A 15206-nucleotide genomic window follows, 5' to 3' on the forward strand; every position below is an offset into this window, starting at 1 on the left:
TCCAATCATTATCTAATCTCTTTCTTCTAGTTAGGCTCTTGGTAGTAACAAGAAAGGAAAAATTGAGTTTCCTATAATCTGCAAATGCTCCAGTTCATCCTGAGGGATCAACAGGCATTCTCATGTAACCTAAGAAACAGTCTCTCCAGCAGTCTCTGGTCTGCTTTGTACCCTCTTCTTAGTTACCTTTGTATGCTAAACCTCCCATAGGAGATACCCATGAGGCAACTATAATAGATGCCCAGATTACTTCAACTGGCTTCTTTCAACCTGAAGAGGAATAGCTTTTGTAAAAGGAAAAACTTCAAAGATCAATACACGTTAGGTTCAAGCAAGGCACCCTTTATTACTTGCAGCAAGGAGACAAAGCATGTAGGTACAGGATTTGTCTGACCATCTGATGGTCAGTATGTTATTCTTATACAATTCTCTTCATGTCACACAGAAAATGTTACTAATCTACTGCTGATGTAGTTGAACACAGCTTTCTGTATGTTACACAGAAAATGTTACCAGGCTTATTGCTGACATGATCAGATTATTGCTGTTTTTCAAAAACATTTGAGAAAAACAACCTGGCCTTGGGCTTATTTTAGCCCACCTTGTCTTCTTCAATTCTCCATTGTACAGTTCTAATATATGCGATACATTTTGTCTAGATTCAAGGTACATTTCTAGCTTTGGTACAAGTAGTGCTGACTATGGTTTAAGCTTTCAAACATCTATTGTTTTCTTTATCAAGACTTCTAGCAGTTGCACATTTTCTCATGGCATAAGCAGAAATAGAATGTCTCTTATTAAGTTTCCGGTAGCTGCACATATTTTCATTGCATAAGCAGAATAAAGTGTCTTTTATTAAGTTTCTAATAGCTGTGCAGATTCATGCAGTATGAACAGAATAAATGTATTAACCCTTTTAAACCTTTTAATGTACTAAGCATGCACATTGCTATTATGCATTTTCCTAACATTTCCCCCCTTTTAATACTTTTATTGTACTTTCAAAACAAGCATAAACAGTTTTTTCTTCCCTTAACCTCTCCCCACTCAGGATTTGCAGTTAAGAGAGTCATTCAGTTTAAGCCCATGAAAGCATTTTCAGTTTTTCAGTAACTCTTCGAGTTCAGCATCTTGGTATAAAGTTTCTGAAACTGAAATGTCTACAAAATTTTTGATTAGTCCTTTTATGCAGGGGATGCAGCAGCACCCACACACCATCAGTAGAGCTATCCCTTCACGGAAGGCAATCAGAATGTTCATCAGGATACTGCCCCACCCCCCCAAACAATTTCTGGAAAAAGTCCGTCAATGGATTTGGTCCTGGTTTGGTCATGGCCGACACCTGTTGGATTACCTCAAGATGGTTGTCTATCTCGTGTTTGTGGTCAGGAATATACAAACAGCACTCCTCCTGGATTAAAGCGCATGTACCTGCTCTCGCCGCTAGGGTGAAGTCAAGAGCCATGCGATTTTGAAGTACCACTGTTCTCATTGCAGTCAGTTCATCGGTTACCAATTCTAGGGCAGAAAAGCTTGCATTACTCATTATTTCGAGAAGCTTAGACAGTTTTCTCAGTTCCCAGATTGATTTCATTGCTCCATATGCTGGTAATACGCCTGCCTACGATATAACAGTATCACTCAGATCCATGTGCGACAGTCCTTTGCTGTTCCCTGGACCTAAGTTTTGATGGTTTTTCCAGGCTGCAGTGATCTGTCCCACTGGATTGACAGGCTTCTTGATTTCTCTGACATTCCGAATCTTCCCTTGAGGTAAAACTGCAGTGTGTTGTATGGCCAGAACCAGGTATCCCAAAAAACAACTGCCGGACCAATTCTCGGGTAGCCATTTATATGCTTTTCTCCCACATATAAAGTAACAGTTTTCTACTTTAGTAGTAACTTTACTATACCCTTGCTCTGCATGAAACATTTTTTTATCCATTATAGACAGTTGTTTATAGAGATCAGCATTATGTTTTACTTCTTCAATTGTCCTATGCATCAGTTCAACAAATGAATCATAGCTTGTGTTGCAATAGAATCTGATGTTATCGGATTTAGTGTAGCATCTATAGGGAACAGTTACATTGCAATAGCTCCAACCCACCTTGACTGTATCATTTTTATAAAAACACACATTTCCTTTCTGTCAGATAGCCAAGTGCAATGCTACCTTATCTTTTGATGTGACATCTGATGTATCATGAATTAAGTTTTCCCAGGTCTTGTTGGCCCCTAGTGGAACTGCAGTCAACAGTAGCCCCCCATATGCTGTTGGTAAAGCTGTGCAAATCCAGCAATTTGAAACATTGAAGGTTTCATCATACACATATTTGATTGCCTGGTAAGTATTAAAGTTCGGGTGCCACTCTGCACGTTTATTCAGTTCTACTTGTGTGGCTGAGAAAAGAAATGGCCACAATGAAAAGATTATTGTCACCAGTACAGTCAACAGGATGGTCGTGTAATATTTTTGTGGAAACGGTTGTTCTGCATTTCCGTTTTCTCCGGTTCTTCCAAGTAGGTGTATCTGGATCTTACTGGATTCAGTCATTTTATTTTGGACATGTGATCTTACTCTCTGCCGTAATAGGACCTTCAGCACCGATGGTTTCTTCACCGGGTTTGAGACGGATCAGTCCTATTGATCTGACCCCCCTTTGTAGCCAGACTTTGTGCTTAGGGTCCCAATGGAGAGGTAAGATCTTTGTCCAATTCAAAGTTCTTTACTAGCTTGCAGTGCGTCAGGTGTACCCACGAAGCTCGTTCTGCTATTTTGACTGTGATAGGTGTCGAAAGAAGCACCTGGTAGGGACCTTCCCACCTTGGCGATGCCCAGTTCTTTCACTTCACGATTTTAATCCATACCCAGTCTCCTGGCGTCACTGCCACTTCCAATGTTTTGGTTTGTTTTTTTATCTGAAACAGAATTTGACTGCAACAGATGTTTAGAACTCAACAACTTTTTCATATATTCAGCTAGTGTAAAATCAGCTTCCTGGTCTGATGACATGAGAAGTTTCCACTGGGGTGTATAATAAGCTCTTCCAAACAGTTTTTCAAAATGAGTCAATCCTTTTGCTGTAGGGACAGTTCTCATGCTCAACAGTGCCAGGGGTAAACAATACAACCAAGTTTTTCCTGTCTCAGCTATTAATTTTCTCAATTTGCTTTTAAGTATACCATTATGCCTTTCAACTAGCCCTGCAGACGGTGGATGGTATGCACAATGATTTTTTAAAGAAATACCAAAATGCTTACTTAACTGCTGTATGGTTTGATTTACAAAATGTGTACCATTGTCACTGTAGATTCTTTCCGGAATGCCAAACCTAGGAATAATTTCCTTGACAAGTACTTTTGCCACTGTAGCTGCATCCGGATTTTTGGTTGGAAAGGCTTCCACCCACCTGGAAAACATATCTATAATGACAAGACAATACTTTTTATTTTCACATTTGTTCAATTCTATGAAATCCACACAGATAGTGTGAAACAGATATGGTGATGTGGGGAAACTCCCTTGCTTGGGCTTTATCGCCCCCTGTGCATGATGTTTGTTACAAATCTGACACATCAAACAAAATTTTTTAGAGTAGTTTGTAAATCCGTACGTTGTGAACACTTGGTTCACCAGCTGTACCATCCCCCCTGTTGAGACATGGCACTGCCCATGGCTCAACAATGCTGCATAGTGAAACAAATTAGAGGGTAGTATCAGTTTCCCTTCTTTAGAGATGTACAGCCCCTTTTCGAGGATCACTCCTCGTTTTATCCATCGCTGTTTTTCAGCTTGCGTAGTGAGTGTCTGCATTGTTTTTAACATGTCTAGATCTAAAGTTTCAGATGGTTGCAATTCCTTATCTAAAAGAAATACTTCTGTGGCTGCTTGTTTTGCAGCTGTATCAGCTCTTGCATTACCTTTTGAAATCCTATCCTGTTGCTTGGTGTGAGCTGTACATTTGCAAATGGCCACTTTCTGAGGTAACTGAATAGATTCTAAAAGATCTAAAATAAACTGTGCATGATTTATAGGTTTACCAGTAGATGTTATCATTCCCTGGTTTTTCCACTGTTGTGCAAACACATGTACAGTGGAAAAAGCGTACTGGCTGTCAGTAAAAATGTTTACACATTTAGCCTTTGCTAAGGTACATGCCCGTGTCAGGGCAATCAATTCTGCTGCCTGTGCAGATAAATTGTGTGGTAAAGATTTTGCTTCTACAATCTCAGTATCAGAGACTACTGCATATCCTACTAGGTTTTTTCCTGCAGGACCCCTTTTGCATGAGCCATCTACGTAATATGTCACCTCGGCATTATCCAAGGGGACGTCCGTGAGATCTTTCCTAGGTAGGGTCTTTTGCTCAATTACCTGCAGGCAACGGTGGGGTGTGCCATCTGCAGGGGTTGGGAGCAGTGTAGAAGGGTTCAAAGTTGTACATCATTCAATTGTCATATGGGGTTGGCTCAACAATATAGTCATGCAGGAAAGATGCCTAGCAGGGGAGAGATATGCCACTTTTTCTTGCAGTAAAATGATTGCGACTGCATCGGGCACTCTCAAAGTGAGAGGGTGGAACAAGACTACTGAGGCTGAAACCTGTACTGCCATTGCAGCTGCAACTACTGCTTGTACACAGTGGGGTAAGGATTGTGCCACTGGGTCCAGTTGTGATGAATAGTAAGCGATGGGGCACTGCTTATCCCCGTGCTGTTGTGTTAATACTGATGTCATGTAACCCTGCTTGCAATCTACAGTCTGGAAAAAAACGTTTATGATAGTTTGGCAATCCCAGAACTAGTGAGGATGCTATTAACTGCTTTAGTTTACAAAAAGCAGACTCTCTCTCTGGTGTCCATTGTAACAAATCCTGCACTTCCATAGGCATCTTATATATAAGGTCAGTTAAGGGTGCAGATTCCAAAGCATAGTTTGGAATCCAGCTTCGGCAAAAATTAGTTGTACCCAGGAAGGACATCATTTCCTTCTTGGTAGTGGGTTTTAGTGCTTGTAAAATTGCTACTTTTCTGTCCTCATCTAACGTTCTACCTTCCTTGGATATTACATATCCTAGGTATTTAACCTGTTTTTTCCAGAGCTGCAGTTTATCTTTGTTTACCTTATGTCCCTCAGCAGCTAAAAATCATAGAAGTGCTATGGTATCTTCCTTACAATCCTGCTGGGTGGGGACCGCCAGCAGAATGTCATCAACATAAAGTAAAACCTGGCTACCTCTTGGTGGGTTGAATCCCGCCAAGTTGCTTGCCATTTCTTGTGAGAATATCATTGGACTTTCACAATATCCCTGTGGTAGGCATGAATATGTATATGTTTTTCCCTGAAATGTAAATGCAAACCAATACTGGCTATCAGGGTGTATCGGTATCGAAAAGAATGCGTTGCTAATGTCTACCACAGAAAAATACTTTTGTTGAGGTTTTAAGTCATTCAATAGGGTGTGTGGATCTGGCACTATGGGTGCCCTTGGTATTACTCCGTCATTTACAGCTTGTAAATCCTGGACCATACGCCATTCTCCATTGGCTTTTTTAACTGGAAATAAGGGTGTGTTACATGGTGAATCAGGAGATTCTAATAGTATTCCTCCTTTAAGTAAGGCTGCTATAATAGGCTTTATCCCTGCCTCTGCATCTTTTCTTAAGGGATACTGTCTTTTTTGTGGTCTGAATTCTGACTTTGGCATGTACGAATGAGTCCTACATCTGATTTCCCTGTTGACCAGAGAGTTTCTGGTATATCTCGCAAGGCGTTTTCTTCCTCCTTTAATAGGAGTGTCCATCAGCTGTCTTTGCTAGATTGCAAGTGTACATCTGGGTTGGTCTGAATTATCCAATTCAATTTTTGTACTTGTATCCCTTGTCCTGACAGTTCTAGTTCTGTCTGTTTCTCCCATCTCGTGGCTTTTTCTCTTAGGTCTGCCCATTCTATATTCTTGTTTTTAGTTGAGCTAACATGTGGTAATCGATTAGATTTATAAAGTGCAAAGAACTCCTGGGGCAGTGAACAGCTGACTACACTGTTCCCTTCTGTGTCCCAGTACAGGTTAAGCAGCATCAATCTATTTGTATGATTTTTAAATAATTCTTGTTCATATTCCTTATCAGGTCCTGGTGTGTTACAAAAATACAGGGTACAGTGCAACAGGTGTTGCTTGTCAGTGTCAACGGAGGGAAACTTACTGATGGCTATGTTTATTAGTTCCTCGGTCACAGCCCCTGGACCAGTTGTAACCAAGTCCTGGCTGTACCAGTAAAACATTTCACCCTCCGATTGCACCACAAAGGCATTATTTTGTCTCTGTGCCTCCATACCCTGCATGGTTGGGACTACTGCTATACCAAATATCTGCATGAGGTCTCTGCCCAAGAGGTTTACTGGGCATTTCACAGAAACAACAATTTTGCTTTTCTGTGTCAATCCTGAAACTGGATCAGTTATTGCAATGTTATGGGAGAGAGGCTCCCGATACAGCTGTCCATTAGCTGCTTTGACCAGTATGTAATCAGGTGACTCTATGTTTTCTGGTAGTTTGGAGGGGTGTATCAGGGTCCGTGATGCCCCTGAGTCACACAAAAATTTGACCTCCCTTCCTTCTACCAAGAGTGTAACTTCTGGTTTTGTGTCTGCTAAACAGGGCTCCAAGCTCAATAAAGCTAGGTCTAATATTTCGGTTTCTTCATTGTCACTAAATTCCTGCACTTCCTCTACTCCCTCTTTCACATTCTCATTTGTCCTTTCTTTACTAGCCCCTTCTAGTGATTCTTGACTATCATATAGTCAGTCCTCATCCTCCTCGTCTTCCGTTGTTGCCTTCTTATTTTTCCTGCATTCCCTTGCCAAATGTCCTTTTTTACCACATTTAAAACATTCTCCCCTTTTCTTATGCCCTTCAAAGTCCTCTGATCACTGATCAGACTGTTTGTTTCCCTGTGCGTTTTTCTTGCCCTTTTTCCCAGCCTGTACTACATAAACTTCTTCTCCGTCTTCTACAGAAAATACTTGAGCCTTCTTTTTCTTTTTGCTTTTAAAATGCCTTTCGGCATGTCTAGCATATTCAAGTAATGATTGTAACCTGCTGGTATGATGGTCTACCATGTGTTTCGTAATAAAACTGCTTATAGGCGCACTACTTCCTTTTTAGAAATGCATTCTTTAACTGCTGTTCATATGGGGAATCTTGTGTTTGATCTTCAGGAACCTGCATTCCACAGTGATTATTAAAACATTCTAACAATCTGGCATGATACCGGTCAATTGTTTCACCTTCTTGTTGGATGCATTGATTAATGCAAGTCCAGTCTGCCCTAGGTTTCCATTTTTCAGAGATGCGGTCTGTAAGACCTTTTACTCTTGTGTCTAATTCTGTGCTGCTATGTGGGAGGGGTCTTTGTGCATCATCATGAGGATTCCAGTTGCCACAAATCATGTACCAATCTGGCCCTACAATTTGTCTAACTACTTTTTCTACTTCTTCTCTGTTTAAGTTATAACTTAACCTCATTCCTTGTAAGTCTTCTGAGAATTTTCTAAAATTAATCTTTGGATGGGGAATTCCCTCAGTGGCTTTCCAGATATCTTCTGGAGTACAAGGTCTATATACTAAGATAGCTGGGTCCTGATTGTCCTGACCTGCCTGAGGATTAGGTACTTCTATAAGCAGGCAAATTTCTTCTTCTTCTCCTATAGATCGTGAATTCTTAACTATTTTCCATAACTCAATACCTTCTTCTGAATTACTTGCCTTTGTTCGGGACCTGGTCCCGATGGGATCTCTGATTTTAGTTAGTTTTAGTTTTATAATATCTCTATCTTCAGTGACCACAGGATATAGTGGGGGTGGACTAACCTGTTCACTCACTTCATATTCTGGTAAGGGAGGTGGAGGTGCTGATGCTATTACTAAGTTATTGTCCTCCTTATCTAAAAACATTGCTTTTGAATCTTTGTTCCTCTGGTCCCTACGGTTAACTTCCTCCAGCCACCTGTGTGCCTGAGGAATTCCTAACCACCGTTGCTTTTTTACCTGACCCTTGGAATCATTTATGAGTTGTTTGATAAGTTTGATAAGCGAGTATTTTTCTAATTTTCCGTCAAATTCATATTTATTGACCCATTTTGAAAAATATCTAATATTATCGGCGAGCTGCGACTGCATATATTTTGCGTCTTCCGTTAACGGCGGGTTCTGGGGCGTTTTTGTGCAATTTTTACCCATTTTATTTTACCTTTGATTGTTACGTAACTTCTCTTAATTTTAACGTGTACCACAGATTTTGTAATAGTCTCTTCACAATGACTGCCTACTTATTCTGTTTCTCCTGATCTATGACAAGACAGTACTCTGTTTTTATCCCTAACTGTAAGAAAAATACAATCTGATAAAAAACAATACACATCTAGTCCCTGATCTTAAAACAGAAAACAGAAAAAAGTAGATTCACCTTACCTGAGCCCACATGATTGATCACCGATTCGCAGAGACCCGTCCTTCAGTCACAGATCAGAAAGTGTCTGACCTCTTTTGACGACAATTCAGTCGAAGGACTTTCCATATAAGAAGAACCAATCTGGTTTCTTCCCCGTATGGTTTCAGCCACCTGGCCATCTGATCCAAGGCGAAGAGAGGGTTCCAGTCTGAAGGACCAATCTGTAAAAGGAAAAACTTCAAAGATCAATACACGTTAGGTTCAAGCAAGGCACCCTTTATTACTTGCAGCAAGGAGACAAAGCATGTAGGTACAGGATTTGTCTGACCATCTGATGGTCAGTATGTTATTCTTATACAATTCTCTTCATGTCACACAGAAAATGTTACTAATCTACTGCTGACACAGTTGAACACAGCTTTCTGTATGTTACACAGAAAATGTTACCAGGCTTATTGCTGACATGATCAGATTATTGCTGTTTTTCAAAAACATTTGAGAAAAACAACCTGGCCTTGGGCTTATTTTAGCCCACCTTGTCTTCTTCAGTTCTCCATTGTACAGTTCTAATATATGCGATACATTTTGTCTAGATTCAAGGTACATTTCTAGCTTTGGTACAAGTAGTGCTGACTATGGTTTAAGCTTTCAAACATCTATTGTTTTCTTTATCAAGACTTCTAGCAGTTGCACATTTTCTCATGGCATAAGCAGAAATAGAATATCTCTTATTAAGTTTCCGATAGCTGCACATATTTTCATTGCATAAGCAGAATAAAGTGTCTTTTATTAAGTTTCTAATAGCTGTGCAGATTCATGCAGTATGAACAGAATAAATGTATTAATCCTTTTAAGCCTTTTAATGTACTAAGCATGCACATTGCTATTATGCATTTTCCTAACAGCTTTATTACAGTATCCTTGTGGATTGCTGAAACCTGTGGTCTGTTTTGCAAAGTAAACCCAGAATTCTAACGAGAACCATCTTTTATGCTGATTATATTTTTGGTTTTGTCTTTTCTGTCACTACCCAAACCCACATTTGATCCTTCACCATTGTAATTAGGTATAATACTTGCAGTGCTGCTGCCAATGTGCCCATCTGCTGGTCATTTTCCTGATTCCCATCTACCTTCACTGATGAACAAATTTCCAAGGTACTTAAACACCTACACTTGAATTAGCCTTTCTTCTTCAATTGTAAAGATCAGTCCACTCATTTTCTTTTTGGAGGGGGGTGGGCAGGACCTATGATTTCATGGTGGGGACGTTCAAGCTAACCACTTCACCCAGTGTGCCAGAGACAAGTCAATTAGGACAAGCATACTATATCAGTTTCAATTAAAAATAAGTAAATATCACATCTAAACTGAATTCTATCCAAACTTCAGATGTGCCATGAGATCATGTCCATGAAAATTGTAAAAAGGAGACAAAAGAAAATATATTCCAATTTAATCCTACATCCAACCTGAACGTAGCATAGATTCATAGGTTGGGTAAGTACTAGTCAGTTGGTCTGCAGACCATATCAAGCCTAGCCAAAAAACCCTATTCAAAATGTCCTTCTAACCTCAAGATTGGCAAGACAAGCTAGACTGGGAGAGAATTTGAGGCTGCCCATACAGTTATCTAGGTTTATCTTGAAGGTAGCAAGATAGTTACTCTGCTTGACATGCTGTGGAAGTCTTTTCCAGAGGTAAGGATATGTTGGAATGTGACTCTGTCACACCAACATGTCTTATTTATCTGCTGATGATGGTTTAGTTTCTTTAACTGAGTATTTGATGTACCACTAGTCTTGAGACAGAATAGGAGATCAAATATGGTTGGATCTTTCATGGTACAAAAGGCTTGATGTAGATCTTCATGGATGAGGCAGTAATAGACTGAGTACAGAGAAATGGCTACCAGTTTCTCCTGATAACTAAGATTTTGAGGCCACTGATATTTTCAGTTATGAATCTCTGGGGTCTCTAAAGTTATGTGATATGTTTAGATAAATACATGCAAAAACTGCATAATGTCCAATAATAGATCTGATATGTTATGAGCAAAGGGAAATTAAGCCTTTTTTGGATCTAGTGAAAGTGCCTTTGGAAATTAGATGGGTCAGTTAAAAGACTTTCTGAACTACTGTGGAGATATGATGGTCACATCATAAGGAATTATTAGCAATAGTACCCAGGTCACTTACAACAGTGTTTGATTGCATCTTCTACATCGTAAGTGAAACTGTTTTTTGTTTACCAAAATTAACTATGGTACATTTTTTGACATTTAACTTGAGATCATTGTCCTTGCACCTATTGTTAACAAGATCTAAGCTATATTGGAGCAATTGTTAGTTAGTTGAAGAGCGAATAACAACACCCAATTTACAGTTGTCTACAAACATAGTTAACCATAGGCCTGAAAGTCTGTGAAATATATACAAAATAGGAGAGGGGCCAAAACTGAGCACTTTGGTACACCACTGATAACAGTTTTATATTCAGAAGTGGGACCTGTTACTCTAAGCACATGAGTCCTGACAGGCAACCAGTTACTTTTCCATCACACAATATAAGGATTTATATTGAGATTTACAACTCTAGCAATAATACATGCATGGAGTATGGTGTCAAAAGCCTTGGTCAGGTCTTGATATGCTGTATGTACTCCATAACCACTATCTATTCCTTCAGTTACTTTTTCAAAGAAATTAATGAAGTTAAAGAGGCAGAATCTTCTTTTTTAAAGCCATATTGATGAAGGTCCAAGGATGAGAGATCTTCAATGTCCAGATTAATGAAGTGTGAGTTAATGCGCTCCATAGCTTTACATATGAGGCTAATAAGACTTATGGGTCTGTAGTTACCACGGTCTGTGATTGGGCCATCCTTGTATAATGGCATTACAATAGCTGTTTTCCAGGCTTCAGGAATGTAAACAGTGGAGATGCTTAGATTAAAGAGTTTAAGTAGGGGTTCTGAAAGGCCATATTTGACATGATAATCAGGCAACCTGGTATGTTGTCAGATCCCATGGATAAAGTATTCTCAGTTTTGGAAAGGGCTAAGAAAACTTGCTCCACTGTAATTAAAAGGGGTGGCTGGGATTGTGGAACCTGTAGGATAGCTATAACAGTGGATGAAGCAAAATTTACACTAAATATCTTTGCTAGGATATTAGGTATTTTCTATGCTTTAGAAAGTGCAGTATCATTGTGGACTAGATTGGAACACTATCAGGTGTTAGTTCTTAACTTTTTGACATATTTAAAGAAATATTTGCATTTATTTTTGGTTTTGTTGGCTATTTCAGGTTCATACTGTGAACTTCCTAATGGTTCCCTTTAGTTTTGTTAGTTTGCCTGAGTGTGTCCTTAAGGTAGGCAGAATAAAACCTCTTATAAGCACTCTTATAAGCACTAAGCAGTTTCTTTCTCTTGTTATATAATTTAACTATACAGGTATTGCACCACAGGGGTTTACTTTTAAACTTTTCATTAAAATTGTTGCAGATAGGGACTGCCTTATCACTACAAATATTTAAGTGGAAGTAGAAGTCAGAGTTATAGTTAGAAGCTTTACTAATAGGATCCTTCAGAGGAGGATTATAGCAGAATTTATTTAAGTCCACACCCTTGTCAGTAAGTGAAGAAGGTTTGCTTTTGAGAAGTCCTTAAATCCAGAATTATTTATGGAGGAAGTACCACCAGTTTTAAAGAAAAAGGTCACTAAATTATGGCCTGATTTAACAATGCATGATGAATTGATCATGCATATGGAGCTGTGAAAGAAGTGGCCATATTTGTGAGGTCTAGATCCAGGGTATTATTTGTCAAAGAAAGTTAGCATTTATAATGTCAAGGAAGTGCTGGGCATGCTGACCATTGGCAGTGTGGGTCAGCCATTTTATTGATGGCTAGTTAAGCCCCCCACTAGAAAGTCTTGGGCTTAATGAGAATTTCAACTAATGTGTTAAGACAGCTATTTTGCTGAGAAGGTGACATAGAGGGTGTTCTATAGCTAGCAATGAAGTGGTAATTAGTATTGTTTAGGGTGATTTGAACTTCTGGAAATTCACATCTGGTGTCCCAAGGAATCTGTGGTAAGGTGATGATATCCTTGACAAATACTGGTACTCCTTTACCATTGCCATTGTGTCTGAAGGCGTGATATTCATTATACCCAGGAAAATTGGGAGTGCTTTCATTGCTCTGAAACCATGTTTTTGTAACTCTAAATATATGAATGTGTTTAAGATATAAAACAGCCTCAAGTTTGGGCATTTTTGGGTTATGAATCCTAGACTGAGTAGAGCCACATTAATGTGTTACAAATTAGACTTTGCTAGGCTGGAATGTCCATCAGATGGACTCTGCTGAAAAAAGGCATTTTGGGGACAGCAAAGGCTTTAGCCAGAATGCAAAAGCCTTCTTAAGAGAGGTGTGGGCCATCCCTAGTAAAGCTAGAATACTTGTCAGTCATCTCATCCCAAGCTGACACATACTGGATCCCCCAAGAATGACACCAACTATATGGCCAATTATTAAAGCCAATTACCTTGTCTTTGAATCTTGGCATCATTCTGGGTGATGGCAAAATACCACTCAAACTCAGTCATACCCTTCTGCGTGTCCCGCTTGGTAGAGTATCTAATGTCATTCACCCCACATGAACCACTATCAGGTCATGACCATATTTGTCAGAGTAGAGGGATCTAAGATTCAAATCACCTAGTACCAATTTTTATGGCATCAATTGGCTAGCCCTGACATGGTGTGCAGTCTGTGATCCATGTTCTCCCGTTTTGAGAATACTGCACACCGCAGTTAATGTCCAAAGTAGTTAGCATATTCAACTCTTCCCCTTTGGGGAAAGACATCCAGCAAAGAGGTGGATGGATTGTGTGACAGAAGAGCTGCAACAGTCAGGCATGAGTGTTGAAGTTGGTAGGAAAGTGGCAGTGAACTGAGAGAGATGTCAACGGGTAACACAACACCTCGACCCCATGTTGAAAATGGGAAAAAAGGGGATTGATGATGATGATGAGGAGGAAGAGGAGGAGGGATCTAAGAGCCTTTGTTACAGCCTGGACAGTGGCTTCAGAAAGACAGTTACCTGTCACCCTATTCTGATCCAGTCTGGGGAGCATGGTGTCCATTTGCCTTACAGTAGAGTCACCTATTACTAAAACATTACCACAGTTGGATGCAGTGTCAGTGTGCCATAAGGGCTTGGAGTCTGTACTCTTGTGATCTTAGGTGTGGATGTGAAGGGTGAAGACAGGTGTTTTCCTGTGTACAATGATGTCTAAGGTTTCTTAACCTTTAGCTTAGAGGGTTAAGGCAGTATTTTCTCAACAACCTCAGCAGAAGCTGGTTTGGGGAAAGTGCTTTATGCTGTATGTGTATATGTGTAGTGCTTCCTGAATGTGTTCTGAGGTGAGAAGTACACCTCCAATTTAAGTAAATGCAGTTCTCATATACTGAATCATTGTGACATAACCATAAAAAGGTTTCGGTAAACAGGAAGCAATTACTACACTGACTCAAAATATCTAGTGTTATCAGGCTGGCTACAGGAGGGGAAACAGCTGACAGTCCAGTACAGATGAAGGGGGATAGAATAGTGTAGATCAGAGTGCAAAGTGTGTGCGCTTGTATCTTCAAGAAGCATGCAAGGCTGTATGTGCATGTATATAACCCACACACATGCACGATCTTAGTGCCATTTTGTAGTAGCAGTTAAAGAGTAAGCATGCATGATCATAGTCATTGATTGTGTATAAGTTACTTAAGTTAGAGCCAATAGTCAACAATAGTAATGTGTTTGTATGCAATAAGGATGCTTAAACAGAACCCATGAAGATTCGTTTATGCATGTCCGAACACGAAAGTGACATGGTGTATGAACCGGGATGGAAGAGAGAAGAATATTCCTAGCCATGAGATGTAAAGATGACAGCAAAGGTAAAACCAAGAGAAAAGTGTACAAACATAGCCAGAAAGAAACAAAGGTAACGAAAAATAACACAAACTGTTTACTTGATGCGAAATACAATAAAGAGGCATTACAAGGACACAGACTGCATTATCAGACAAGCAGAAAGCACAAAAAGTTTGTTAACTAAAGAAAGATAAAGGCATTCAATTAAATGATTAACTACAAAGGTGAATGACTGTAGCATTCCGGCCTTCATCGATAAAATTCCAAGTACAGCAGATGATGATAAATTACTTTAAGTTCAGTAAAAGTATCAAAAAGCCCAAGATGTTTATTTCCAAAGTGCAGTTATTCGAAAGTACTACGAGTTTGTTTAGTCACATAATTCCAAAAAGGCCAAGGAAAGGTACAAGTTCAGAGTACAAAGGCATTAAACAGTTATTGGCATTAATACTGGCCTATGTGCATGTGTGTATATTTTGCTTATTTGGCATGTGTTAATATGGCCGAAAGATTTTGAAAACCCCTACCACTTGTATTTGATCAGAATATTGCAGAGAACTGGAAAATATTCGAACAAGAGTACGATATTTTTATACAAGCAGCTTATGCAGATGTAGATGCATGAACTATTGCATTCATTTTGCTAAAACTAGCTGGGTCAGAGGCCATAGAAAGAGAGCATTCATTTGTGTATGCACCAGCAGTATATGAAGGAGAAGATGCAGACTGCCATACTGCTGTACAAGCTGAATCAAGAGAAGACCCGGAGTGTTTGAAGCGCAAGTTCAGAGAAATGTGTAAACCCCAGACAAATAT

Source organism: Protopterus annectens, chromosome 4.part0, assembly GCF_019279795.1.
Source record: "Protopterus annectens isolate FY-2018-M chromosome 4.part0, PAN1.0, whole genome shotgun sequence".
Classification (NCBI taxonomy): Eukaryota; Metazoa; Chordata; order Ceratodontiformes; family Protopteridae; genus Protopterus; species Protopterus annectens.